Raw genomic sequence first — 14,303 nt, forward strand, 5'->3', positions numbered from 1 at the left:
CAGGGCCTGCTGCTTACCCGCTCTGAAGTGACTTTATAACATCTAGTAATTCCTATAGTGCCAGAGGTTTACCCAGTTCCCCTGCACTAAAATAATCTATTTGTGGTATCTGTAATGTATCCAGAAATGCATTAGATTGTGTGTTGTCTTCTTTAAACTCAGTAGAATATAAGGATTTATAGTAGTCTCTAAATGTGTGCATCATATTTTTATGGTCAATGATTTTATCTCCGTTTGTGTTGGTGATTGCTGGGATTGCATTGCGAACTTCTTGCTTGTGGATTTGTTGAGCTAAGAGCTTATTAGCTTTCTCTCCGTGTTCATAGTAATGATGTCTTGATTTAAAAATGAGTTGTTCAGTTTCTTTGGTTATTAAGAGGTTGAGCTCTGAATGCAGAGCCTGTTTTCCTATGAAGAGCCTCACTTGGACACCTGGCATGTTCTTGATCTATTCTAGTTATTTCACTGGTTAGCTCTGATACCTTCTTGGTGTCTAATTTATTTCTATGGGAAAGATATGAAATAATCTGTCCTCTTAAGAAGGCCTTTAGAGTTTCCCAGTGTATTCCTGCAGAGACATCTGAGGATGTATTTGTCTCTAGAAAGAATAATCACAATTACATATCTCCCTTCAGGATCAGATGCTATATCTAATACCACAAATGAGACTGTTCTGTGTATAAGAATTCCCACACCTCTAGTTTTCTTTGTAAAGCTGGAATGGAACATTTGGCCCGTCCAGTCTTTTTGCAGCTGGAAATGACCCTTGCTTAGTAATACTATTTTAGCGTTTAGACCTGTTAGGTGAGAGAATACTTTCTTTCTCTTTAATTTGTGATTCAGGCATTTAACATTCCAGCTCACAAGGTTAACTGTCCCATTTTGGAGACATTGATTCTGAATTTTTGATGTCATTTTGTAGTCTCAACTAGTAGTGAGACAGCTTTAACCTTAATTTCCAATTTTCCCACAAGTTATTGCCATGCAGCCTATTGTTACGCTGGTAGTTATAATTATAAGGATTAAAAGGATAGATTAGATATAGCTTGCTCTCTTTCTCTCCCCCCTTACCCCCCCCCATTTTGCCTCCCCACGTGAGGCTGGACACCACTTCACAAAGTCCCAGTCCTCTGACATACCTAGAGACAGAGCACGTCCAAAACAAAACAAGCCCCCCAGCAGCGGCGTTTGAGGATTCAAAAGTAGAGATATCTATTGCCGATAAAGTCTAAATACTATAAGTATAAAATATAATCTTCAACAGTCTTGAAATATTAAGACAGTAAGCCCAGGGAATGGTGTTAAAAAGTGGCCCTGGATAAGTATAGTAAACCCTAATGCAATAATAACAATAACAATAAACTAAGGGTATGATGTTAAACAGTCTCCTTTAGAATAGTAACGAAAAAAAAACCTACTTTAATTTCTTCCACACATATGCCTATAATTGTAATTAAAACATAAACAAAAAATGTCTGAGAAAAGGATGTATAATTATGGTACCCGAATCGTTGCAAGCGAATCAGACAGCAGGTAATATCTTCTTGCCATGCCATGAAAGGATACGACACACTATCGTATTTCAAAAAAAGTGTTTGGATCAGCTTTCTTAACACCTTTTCTGCTTCCTCCTTGGTGGAGAAGATGTAATATTTGTCTTGAATATCCACTTCCAGTTTGGCAGGATACAAGAGGCTGTATCTGATATCGGCTTTCCGTAACTGCTGTTTAATGTTGTAAAAAGCAGCACATTTAGCAGCTGTTGAGGGTGAAAAATCAGGGAAAATACGAATGTGGCTATTTTCAAATATAATCTCTTATTTCTGTCTGAGAAGTGCCATTACATTAAGCTTAAATTGTAATCTCTCGAAGCAGACAATTAAAGTCCTAGGTTTAGAGGTATTTAGTCCACGTATGCGATAAGCTGCCGCTATCTCGGTATCTGATTTAAAGTCCTCTCCAATTATTTTTGAGAATAGTTCAGCTACAAGTTTCACTGGGTTTGGACTTTCACGATTCTCAGGTAGACCTTCGATTCTAATATTATTCCTTCTGCATCCATCTTCCAGAGCCGCAAGTCTGTCTCAGAGTTTTTTGCAATTGGAATTCGCAGCTGTAGCGTTTCCATCGGCGGTAGATGCAAAATGTTCCGCTGTTTCAATTCGAGTCATGAATGTCTACTTAACGTCTTCCAGCTGATCGGCAAGTTCTCTCAGTTTAGACGCATTTTCCTGAATGAGATCCTCAATTTTTCCCAGCATACTGTTAAAGGTTGCATCAAAACAATTATATATATATATGTTTTTCCAAGTACAATACAATACAATTTATTTTTGTATAGCCCAAAATCACACAAGAAGTGCAGAAATGGGCTTTAACAGGCCCTGCCTCTTAACAGCCCCCCAGCCTTGACTCTCTAAGAAGACAAGGAAAAACTCCCCAAAAAAAAACCTTATTGGGAAAAAATCAAGTCTTTATTATCCTGTCACAGCTCTTGCATCTCCAGCCACAGCTTCTCGTTTGTCTTGAGCAAGCCATTTATTTCTTTCTTCATATTTTTCTGAATGTCTTTCTTGAGCTCACTTATGGCTGTGGCCAATGTTGCGATCATTTCCTTCAGTTCGAACAAATCGTTTCGGCTTTCATGCTCCGCGGGTGAAGTGGCAACCCCAGTTACAGCCAATGCCTCCGGCTCGTGAGGAGACGATGAAAGCATGGACTGCAAGGCCATTTCTAGTTTCAAGTGATCTTCTGGAATTGACGAGCTATCGTGACCTGCATCACTTGCACCTTCGCTCCCATTTTCACTCTCGACTGGAGACGATGCAGTGGAGCAGGGTCCTGGGAAGTCTGTGCTTTCGCCTGCCTGTTCCAGGTCAGTCTCTGAAAGGCCGTACCTTGCACTTGGACTTGATGTCTGTCTAGACTTTGATGTAGATTTAGGTTTCTTTTCCGTTTCTTTCTGCACCCCTTTCTTGTTACTCATGTTTATATGCTGTAGTAGAAACTCCTTGGGTTGAGTAAATACAGGATACCTCGGGATATTAAGAAAAAAGAGAAAAAATAAAGCCGCCGCAACAGAGCTCCACTTCAGACGTCTATCTCCCGTAACGGACGAGGCCAATTTAGTTGCCTTTTTATGACATGCAAGAGGGATGCTGACCTTATTCTTACAGCATAAATATATATTTATGCTATTACATACATACCCCCACACATAATCTTCATATACTGTATATTATATACAGATATATACACCTTGAGCTACATAATTGTCCCATTATAGAAAAACTTACACAATTACAGGTTTACTGTATAATGACCACATCACCCACCCAGTAGTCACACTCAACAGACTATGCATTGTTTAAGAGCCTAGCCCTTTAAGTTAAAGTTAATGTTAAATTTACCTTAGTGTTTTCCTTAGTTTAAATTTAAATATAATGTAGCTTAAACACAGATAATCGAATATTCCATTTAACCCCTTATCAGCTAGGAAGTAATGTTAATGTTTAGCCGTGTGTGACAACAGAATAGATCTTAGACTGTAGCTTGACAAACAGAAAGAAACATGAACTGTTAGTCAGGTAGGCATTAAAGGCATATTGTTTTCTGACCATATGTACGGATATGTGGTGAATGACATAACATATACTGTAAAAACCTTAAGAAATGTAACCTACATACTTAAGGCTCAAGCAGAATACCGTTTCCCTATTTCCCTGTTTTAGTGTATTACCAAGTTTTTTTCTGATTTTCTGCAAAGTTTTTGCTTTGAATTCCGCTAAAATCTTGACATTTGGACTGTGGATTTTTTCTTGTATAAGGAGTCATACAATTGCCAGAATGCCTTTCTGGTAAATGCATTTGAACTATTTTGAACTATCTGGAAACTCTGGACAAACACAGTTACACATTGCATTAGTCATAGTATTACATTGGCTGCTACATGAAAACAAAGAAAGAGATATTGCTAGAGGCAATACAGTACATAGTGAACAAAACATTTTTCAACCAGTTGGTGGCAAGTACAAATCAAGACAGAGGCTGAGGGGAAAAGGTGGAGTGTGAGGCTAAGCTGATGGATAGTTTACTGAATGAATAATGTAAGTTTTTCATTACTTGGAATTTTAACTTACTGACTTTTTAGTATATGTGTAAATCACAGAAGATGTGGGGCTTGAAAGGTTCCTCTGCTATAGATGGTAAGGAGGTAGTAAGTCTGAAAGAAAATATGAGTTTGGAAAAAAATTAGACACAAGGAGACCTATAAGATATCGATTTTAAAAGTGGTATGCAAGGGTAAAGATGGACGGCAAGGTGATCAGAGTGAAGAAAATTATGCAGACCATGAGGTCAGTTGAGCACATGTTAGTAGAAACACATTTTGCCCATCAGCAGTTGTGGGGGAATGAACTGACAGTTCAAACGAGTTAGCAGTAATAAAAACAGCTGGTATGAGCTAAGAGCAGCCAACATTATTATAGAAGGAGACACATCAGAGTATAATTTGTTTAGGTAAATGGTACAGAAAGAAATGCTCTGAATTCAGAGATTGTGGCAGAATCATAATAAGAGAATAGTAGTTAACATCAGTAGAGAAAGAGACTGAGGGAAATAACATGGTACCATCATATTCAAATGAATGGAAAAATGGAAGAAAAAGGTAAAGCATGAGTAAAATATAACAATACTTCATTAATACCCTAGTCTTCTGGTGGTTTTCAAAGCTTGTGGAATTACCTGCAACATCACAGAGCCAATAATTCATTCTTTTTTGACTTTAAAGGCTATATTGTTTTTTGGAGGCCCAAGGCTATCTGTAGCATGATCTAAGACCATAGTCACTGAAGGCACAAGTGCTGTGGACTACTACCCAGGCAGTCTGGGAGACTTCTTGTCTGACTGTATGATCAGAATTGTTTACCTGATTGTCTGTTATGCCTTTGAAGATATGAAGACTGAAATTTAAAATGATGTCTCCTCACACTATAGCACCAACATTTCCTTATTAGTGAAACGTACCACTTTAAAACCAGGTATTCCATAGTAATGGTCTTAATAAATTTACTTGATTTCTTTAATATGTTTCTTTTTTCTTAGGGACTTTAAATCACATAAAAATGTCTCACTGATTTTGCTTTTTAAAAAAATAAAAATGAAGCTTACATTTCACTCATAGATGTACACTTTTCTTAATTTGTGCTTGCTATGTACACCGAAGAGCATCTCTTGTAGACAGTATGATGTAGGACTAAAGTAATACAAGCATCTGCTCAGGGCTTTTGTGTTCAAAAGATTCAATTAAAAAATAATTACCAAAAGATTAGTAGTAGTAGAACATGGCTGTTCCGTTTGAATTGATGTTTCCTTTTCATCTTGTTTAATAATAGAAAGCTTTCTTAATTAAGAAAAAAGAACTGCTGCAGAGCATCCTGCATGAACAAAAGTTTGTTTGAAGTTTTTAAATATGAAATATTTTTTGATCAGACAATTAATATTTTTTTCAGTATGAGATAAAGACAAATTAATTTAGATAGAAGTAACTTGAACAAAACCGTGCTAGAGAAATAAGCCGTGCTACAAAATCCTAAACAATTACTTGTCATCCTGGTCACCTACTGAATCACATCAGGAAAAAAGAATTGTGTTGTATATTTACTCTATACATGCAGAGCTTGAAGGGCAGCAGGTTTTAGAAAAACACTAAATGTTTTTCAATGTTACTCTATGAAAGTAGTATGTTGGGGAGGAGGTTGAAAATAAATGGGAACAAATTCTGGCAGATATCCTGTAGATATTGTTCCAGACACATTGTTTCATTCACTAATTTGTTAACTTTCTAACTTAAAACAACACACATAATTCATCTAAGGATCTCTGGGACCAGAGCCTATCACAGCAGCATTGGACAAAAGATTGAATGGAGCGTCGATGCATTCCTGGGCAATTTCACACACAAACAAAAAAATTACTCACAGAAGAGGAAAGGTTCGAATAAACTACTAGCCTAGCTTGAAAATCTTTTTGGATTTGACAGTAAAACTGAAGTACAGTGGAAGCTCGGTTTGCGAGTATAATTTGTTCCGGTAACGTGTTCGCAGTCCAAAGCACTCGTGTATCAAAACAAATTTACCCATAAGAAATAATGGAAACTCAGATGATTCGTTCCACAACCCAAAACTATTCATATAAAATGATTAATACAAAATATAAAGTAAAAATACATAAAACAAATTAACCTGCACTATACCTTTAAAAAGAATCATGGCTGGTGTGAGTGAGTTTCTAAACTCTTGTGGGATTCCACCCAAAGGGACGACACGCGGAACAGTGTCCCAAAGCAATCGCAGTCTCGCAGCGCTGTAGCAGTTCGATGTACAAGCGAATCCTGAAAAGATCGCAGACATGCTATAAGCGCCTGCCGTCGATAGGTGATACAAGGAACAAGGAACATTATAAATACGCAGGGCACAGTACTACTTGGCAAAGGCCCTGCCTGACTGCTGTGTCTGTGTAAAGGAGAGTGGCAGATCCCGCTACAATAAATAACCGCGCTGTTGCTGTTTCAAGCTGAATAAAAATGGTGTTGCTGAAGTACTGAGACTCAGCTTCGTGTTTTGGGGTGCAAGACAGGGACTCGCGCATGCACACACACACACAGTCACAATGCTGTAGTAAACAGTATATGCACGTACAGATGTTGACTATATGAGTGAGGCATGCCGACTGAGACCAAGAATGGGAGACGATTACCCACAATCCCGCAGCGAGAGAGAAAGAGAAGAACCATCAGCTCAGTTGTGATCACATGACGCTCAGCAGACAAAGCGTATGCATACTACTCGTATTGCAAGACCTTGCTCGTTTATCAAGTCAAAATTTATTAAAAATTTTAGCTCGTCTTGCAAAACACTCGTAAACCAGATTACTCACAAACCGAGGTTCCACTGTACCTAGAGAAATGCGCAGACAGGGACTGAAAATGTGAAAAATCTACACTGATTCAAAGTCAGGACACTCTCAACTCCATTATTCAGCTGTAAGGTGCTCCTGCTGCAGCTGAATGTACAGAGTCATTTTACAAGAAACAAAGTAATTGTTGTACGAATTGAGTTTCACACCTCAGATATGTGACTTACAGATACATCACATAATGAGGAACAGACCAGCTTACATCAGAAACAGCATGTTGAATTGTGTTTTTTTTTTGTGTTTAAAATACTGAATATACTTCAGAAATAATAGCCTATTCTTCTAGTTATGAATACTCAGGCACAGTAGTAATAAACATAAAGGCCAAAGTTGGGCAGGAGCTCTTTGAAGGACTTTTTTCAGATTCAAATTGTAATTATCCTTTCAATCAATGGACACAGAAAATGTATTAAGCATCACAACATTTCACTGGTATCAAATTCTTAAGTGTAGATTTAGTTTGTTAGGTAAAATGTTCTGATAACAATGGTTATCGACTTTGCTTTAAACACAATCCAATAGCTTAATTCTGAGAATAACTGCAGTGTTAACTTGGTATTCACTTTTGTAATTTTAATGAAAAAATGAATTGTCTTGAATCAACAAGAAGACTACTTTAATAAACACTCTAAAAAAGTTGTAAAAATTCAGTTAGAGTTTATTTAAACAAATCATTATAAGGTATTGGTAAAGGAAAAAAGAAAAGATATTTGCAAAGAGAATGTCAATTAAGAAGTATGGTTATAATACCTGGGTGGCATACTGATGCAGTAATTACTGCTGTTGCCTCACAGCTCCACTAAGCTGTCTTTGATTCCCAGCCAATTACCATGTGTGGGAAGAGTACACTTCCATTTGGTTCAAATCCATTGTCTTACTCTCATATCCTAAATACATGTATCTTAGGCTAAGTGGCAGCTCTATGCACATCGCAAGTATCACATTTAAAAGGAATACTTGTAATGCATTGAACTGTGAAATGATCTACATTTGTTTCTCAACAATCTTACTAAATAAACAGCACAAAAAATAACCATTTTGATTAAATTTCTACACTTTTGTTACAATAGGAAAGGTAGCACAGTGGCGCAGTGGTAGTGCTGCTGCCTCGCAGTTTATAGACCTGAGTTCGTTTCCCGGGTTCTCCCCGTGTCTGCGTAGGTTTCCTCCGGGTGCTCCGGTTTCCTCCCACAGTCCAAAGACATGCAGGTTAGGTGCATTGGTGGTCCGAAATTGTCCCTGGTGTGTGTGTGCCCTGCAGTGGGCTGGTGCCCTGCCCGGGATTTGTTTCCTGCCTCCAGCAGATCCTGTAGTTAGGATATAGCGGGTTGGATAATGGATGGATGGATGTTACAGTAGGTTTGTTAATTTTTAAAAAGTTAAAACACAGAGGTTTATAACAGTAATGCAGCAGTACTATAAAAGATAGAAGGAAAATATAGTTCTGATATTCTTTCCTTAGGTACTATTCCTCTAATGAAAAAGGACAACAATGGCACTACTGATCAAGTCATAGAGATGATCTACTTTTGGACTATAGTCTTATTATTTATTTATTTCTCTTTGTTTTACAAAAGCATCTAATGCCTTGTCAACTGATTTTAAACTGAAAAGGAATACAGTAATCCCTTGCTATATCGCGCTTCGACTTTCACGGCTTCACTCTATCGCGGATTTTATATGTAAGCATATTTAAATATATATCGCGGATTTTTTGCTGGTTCGCGGATTTCTGCGGACAATGGGTCTTCTAATTTCTGGTACATGCTTCCTCAGTTGGTTTGCCCAGTTGATTTCATACAAGGGACGCTATTGGCAGATGGCTGAGAAGCTACCCAACCAGAGCACGTATTAAATAAAACTCCTCAAATATATTGTGAGCACGGGGGCTGTTCGCACCCCTAGAGGATACGGCCGCTCCTCAAAAAACGCTGAAAGATTACCTTCACATTGCTCCCTTCCTTGCTGGGCTTACATGTGGCTGCTGTGTCAAGCAATATGCTTCCCGCACGGTGCTTCGCATACTTAAAAGATCAAACAGCACGTATTGATTTTTGAATGTTTGCTTTTCTCTCTCTCTCTCTCTCTTGCTCTGACATTCTCTGCTCCTGACGGAGGGGGTGTGAGCAGGGGGGCTGTTCCCACCCCTAGATGATACGGACGCTCGTCTAAAAATGCTGAAAGATTATCTTCACATTGCTCCCTTTCGTGCAGCTGCTTTGTCAAGCGACATGCTTCCCGCACGGTGCTTCGCATACTTAAAAGCTCGAACGGCACGTATTGATTTTTGATTGTTTGTTTTTCTCTGTCTCTCTCACTCTCTCTGACATTCTCTGCTCCTGACGGAGGGAGTGTGAGCAGAGGGGCTGTTTGCACACTGGCCTAGAGGATACGGACGCTCCTCTAAAAAATGCTGAAAGACTACCTTCACATTGCTCTCTTCCTTGCAGCTGCTTTGTCCGGCGGTGCTTCGCATACTTAAAAGCCAAACAGCCCTATTGATTTTTGATTGTTTGCTTTTTTCTCTCTCTCTCTGACATTATCTGCTCCTGACACGCACTCCTTTGAAGAGGAAGATATGTTTGCATTCTTTTAATTGTGAGATGGAACTGTCATCTCTGTCTTGTCATGGAGCACAGTTTAAACTTTTGAAAAAGAGACAAATGTTTGTTTGCAGTGTTTGAATAAAGTTCCTGTCTCTCTACAACCTCCTGTGTTTCTGTGCAAATCTGTGACCCAAGCATGACAATATAAAAATAACCATATAAACATATGGTTTCTACTTCTCGGATTTTCACCTTTCACGGGGGGTTCTGGAACGCAACCCCTGCGATCGAGGAGGGATTACTGTATTGGTTAAATACATTACCTGTATATTTTCATGTTTTTGTTCATTCCTCAAATTCACTGACACTAGGAGGATCAATGGATGCTTTCATTTCCTGCATGTAGAACTTTATCATGCAAATTGACTCCCTCTGCTTATAATGTTTCTTTGTTGAAAGTTCATAAACATAGACATATTCATCCATGCATTGTAACTATAACCCTATTAATGTAATTTCTCAGCTTTAACTGCAAAAATGTAAACAGGTATAGGCATTTATGCAATTGTAGTTGTGTGGAATACAATTAATTTCATTGTGAGGTTATTGGAAATAAAAAAACTAAATTTATTTTTTATCATGACCCTTACCAGGATGAGACAAGATGAGATTTGATTTAATTAGGAAGTTGATGTACATGTTAAATATTATAACAAATTACAAACTCTTTTATTCATTTTGCTGTTGAAGTTGCCCACAAAGCATTCAAACGAAACAGAATTGATGAAATTTATGCAAGCCTAATTATACCACAGGATGACTTAGTCTGGAAAATTGTGTTTTATATCATATAAAAATGCATATCCACAACCTATTTCCAAAACCATCTTAAGAATGTAATTTTAAATAAAACTGATATTTACCAAAAGCAACACCAGGTTATTAATAAACCTGTCTATCACAAGTATTTGGTGAAAGAAAGTAAAGACTGATAAAATAAAAGAAAGAATGTGATATAGCCTAGGATAAGGAAGTAAGTTCTATTAATATAAACTGCAGTTCCCAAAATAAAAACTAATAAAGTGTTTTTGCAAAAATCAACATTGAAAAAAATCCCTTCCATTTACTTAGAAATGGTTTTAATCAATAATGTAATGTAAGGTTAGCACTGCATACTCCTACAGTAGTTGTAATATTACCCATAAGTGAGTAAAACATATATATATTTTACTTATATAAAATTATAATTATGTATATACAGTATACATATATATATATATATATATATATATACATACATACATACATACATACATACAGGGTGAGTCAAAATGATGTTAACATTTGAATGGCGGAAACAACTTATTCACAAAACATACTTCACACGTGCAGCAAGATGATTTACAGGAATGTCTCAACCTGTTCATACATACATATCAGTACCATTAGTGTTAACATAATTTTGACACACCCTGTATATTTATATATATTTAACTTTCAGATACCTCAAGCTTTGCTAGTGCTCAATGATGAGTGAAACAATTTGTACACAATTGTGCTTCACTAAAAAGATTTGAAATAAGTTGAGCTTCACTTCCAGCAAAATTTCTGCCATTGATACAAGATGCTTATGCATGTGCCTTTCATTTAGTATTTAAGTAATGATATCTAGTGAGAAAAACAAATCACCAGGGGCCTCATGTATAAACGGTGCGTACGCACAGAAATGTTGCATACTCCCGTTTCCACGCTCAAATTGCGATGTATAAAACCTAAACGTGGCGTAAAGCCACGCACATTTCCACGGTAACTCATACCTTGGCGTACGCAATTTCTCCACTTGGTTTTGCAGACTGGCGGCACCCAGCGTTAATGCAGTGCTACTGTTCCTGCGTGGTCACCCTTTCTTTCTTAGATCCACATTCCTGATGCGGCTTTATAAATACACTGAAACTAACTGCATATTGTTTATTAGTGTAATGCATCTGATTGTAATTAACCTGCAGCAATATAATGGTCCAGGGAATAGCCATAGTATTCCAAATACCATAACTGCTTTAGCGTTGTAACTCTCACTGCATCTTCTTCTTCTTTCAGCTGCTCCCGTTAAGGGTTGCCACAGCAGATCATCTTTTTCCATATTACTCTCACTGCACCACTTGGAGTATTTATATCACTGTATCTGAGTGGGGAATCACAGCAGCAGCTGATCAGAAAGAGAAATATCAGTATACAGCATGAAGCAGACGCTGCCTGAGCCACTGCAAAACGCTTTAGAGACTTCCCAGTACGGACTTCGCGGTTTAGAAAAGGTTTCATCCCAAGAACTCTAAACGCACTCAATCAGTCCATCAAGTGCTCTTTGTAGAACTGTTTACTTATAAGTACAATTACCTTACTGTAAACTTGCACTACACTTATAATATTGCACAACCTGCGCCACTTTATAAAGCGCGTATTTACATATGATGACGGTATTCATTTTTAAGATGAAATGCAGCAAAATATGTTGATTATATTATACAGATAAAACTTTAACTTCATTTAAATAATCTATATTGTTAATAATTAAACATGTGAGGACACGGTGCTGCAGCGCTAGCTAGTTCAGGGATTGTTCCTGCATTGCGTTGTATTCTTGTGCTGACGCGACACTGGAAAGATAGACGGATAGAATAATTAAACATGTACTATGAAGATATTTCAATGTTCCTTAAAAGTTTTGAAGAATCTGCATTCTAAGCTTACAAATGGCTTCACGTCTATTACAGAGCTGATTGTGTGGCAATTGGATATTTGGAGAAAGAAAAGTAAGGACAGGAATTGGGGGTTAGTACGTTTGAAAGAGACAGTACTGCTGTGATAAATTATGTCATTGAAGGTCGCGCATGGCGCAGCAAGCCTCTTGTGTGAGATATGAACAAGCACTGCGCCACCGTGTTCCCATGTTTAATAACATGCTTTCATTCCTATCATCATGAAAAATATATCACGTATACATCTCAGTATTTTAATTATATAGCTGTAATATCACGAATGTAATGGATTCTGTGTTCTGTCAAACAAAGCGTTTAACGTCCTACTTTAGTTACAATGGGATTTGAGAAACTAGTAAATTAAACGATTTTAAGATGAAGTTTATGATGTTCTACTTTAATGGCAAAATAAACTACGTGATTAAAGTGGAAATTTCGAGATTAAAGTTGACATTTCATGCTTTTTTCCCACTGTGTGCCTATTTTTTTGTCTGTACCCTAATAAGCTTTCATATGACATTCAGACGGTGGGCTGTGACTTGCCTTTTCACGGTGACTTTGATATGTGATTTCTTTTTTATTTCGGGCACTGTGTGACTTTGTGAACTTGAGCTTTCGAGTTTCTCCGACACTCTGTCACTCGATCAACTTCCTTTTGTTGATTATACCACTGTTTAAACCAACAAATAGTACGTTTTTCCTTTGCCTCCACTTGGTATTTGCTGAAATTCTTATATTTTCCCCCGTGCTTTTCCCATTGTCTTTTCTCAGAAGGCTATTTATATTGATTTGCATATTCAAAGAGGCGTAATTCTGGGAGGAGTTGGGGCGGGACAGAAGGCATGTGCACGTGCGTTACTTTTCACGCTTATCGGGATTTATGTAGTGGAAGAACATGAAAGTTTGCGTACGTACAGATCCCTGCATCTGGATTTTTCTGTGCGTACACACATTCCCGCTTTTGTGCTTACGCCATGTTATAGTGTGAGTTCTATGCACGGCGTTATACATGAGGCCCCAGAAGTATGCATGTCTTTAACTGGGATAAGTGAATTTATTTTTACATTAAAGAGAAACTCGGTGCCCCACTGTGGTTTCAGGTTTTTCTTTCAAACATTTATAATCATTGACAACAACTGATAACACTGATCTAATTTAATTAGCTCGTATTTTTTTCTCTTCTTTTATTCTACATTCAGAAAAACACAGCAGCATGATTTTTCATTTATAAGACATTTAGAAATACTTCTCTTTTTGCTATACATTTAAATACTAAACTATTTTTTGTTGATTTCGTTATATTTTGCCCTTTCCCTGTGTGGTTTGATCCCATCATTGTGTCTTAATAATGACAATTAAAAACAAGCAGAGCAGACACCCAGGCAAACAACACTGAATCATGAAGGGCAGCAACTACTTCAGCATCAGACCCACTGATTAGTAAATAATGGATTCATTAAACAAATAGAACACCTGTAAAAGAAGAATGAAAATCAGGATGAAAATATTATTAAAAAGAAAAAAAAATACATTATTCCCATGTAACGGATTAGTACATTTTAATACAATTTTTTTTTTTTTTTAACCAAACTTAGTTTTCTAGTTTCTATATTGTTCCCAAAACACAGAGGCTGTGAAGTGACAATATTAGCCCAGGAGTAAAATTAAAAACAGAAGCTGGTTGGAACAAAAACCTGCAGCTATAGTGGGTCCCTAGGACCAAGTTTGAGAACCTCCGATTTAAGCACCTTGCTATTTGGTTTATGGTGAAATTCTAATCTATGGACATTACAAGTAAACAGATACTGGAGTACATAGATATAAAACATTTAATCACAAAAAATAGAAAAGAAAATGAAATATCCAAATTTTTACAGCAAAAATTAACTGGATTCATGAAGCTAGCCAAATGTATATGTTACTAAAGCCCAGATCAGAAAATAATTGATCGCCTAAGTATTTCTCCCCTTCAATACAGTAGGTTCCCTATTGGCAGCCATGATATGATATTTTACTGCATTCATTA

The sequence above is a fragment of the Erpetoichthys calabaricus genome, chromosome 15, assembly GCF_900747795.2.
Source record: "Erpetoichthys calabaricus chromosome 15, fErpCal1.3, whole genome shotgun sequence".
In the NCBI taxonomy this organism is placed as follows: domain Eukaryota; kingdom Metazoa; phylum Chordata; class Cladistia; order Polypteriformes; family Polypteridae; genus Erpetoichthys; species Erpetoichthys calabaricus.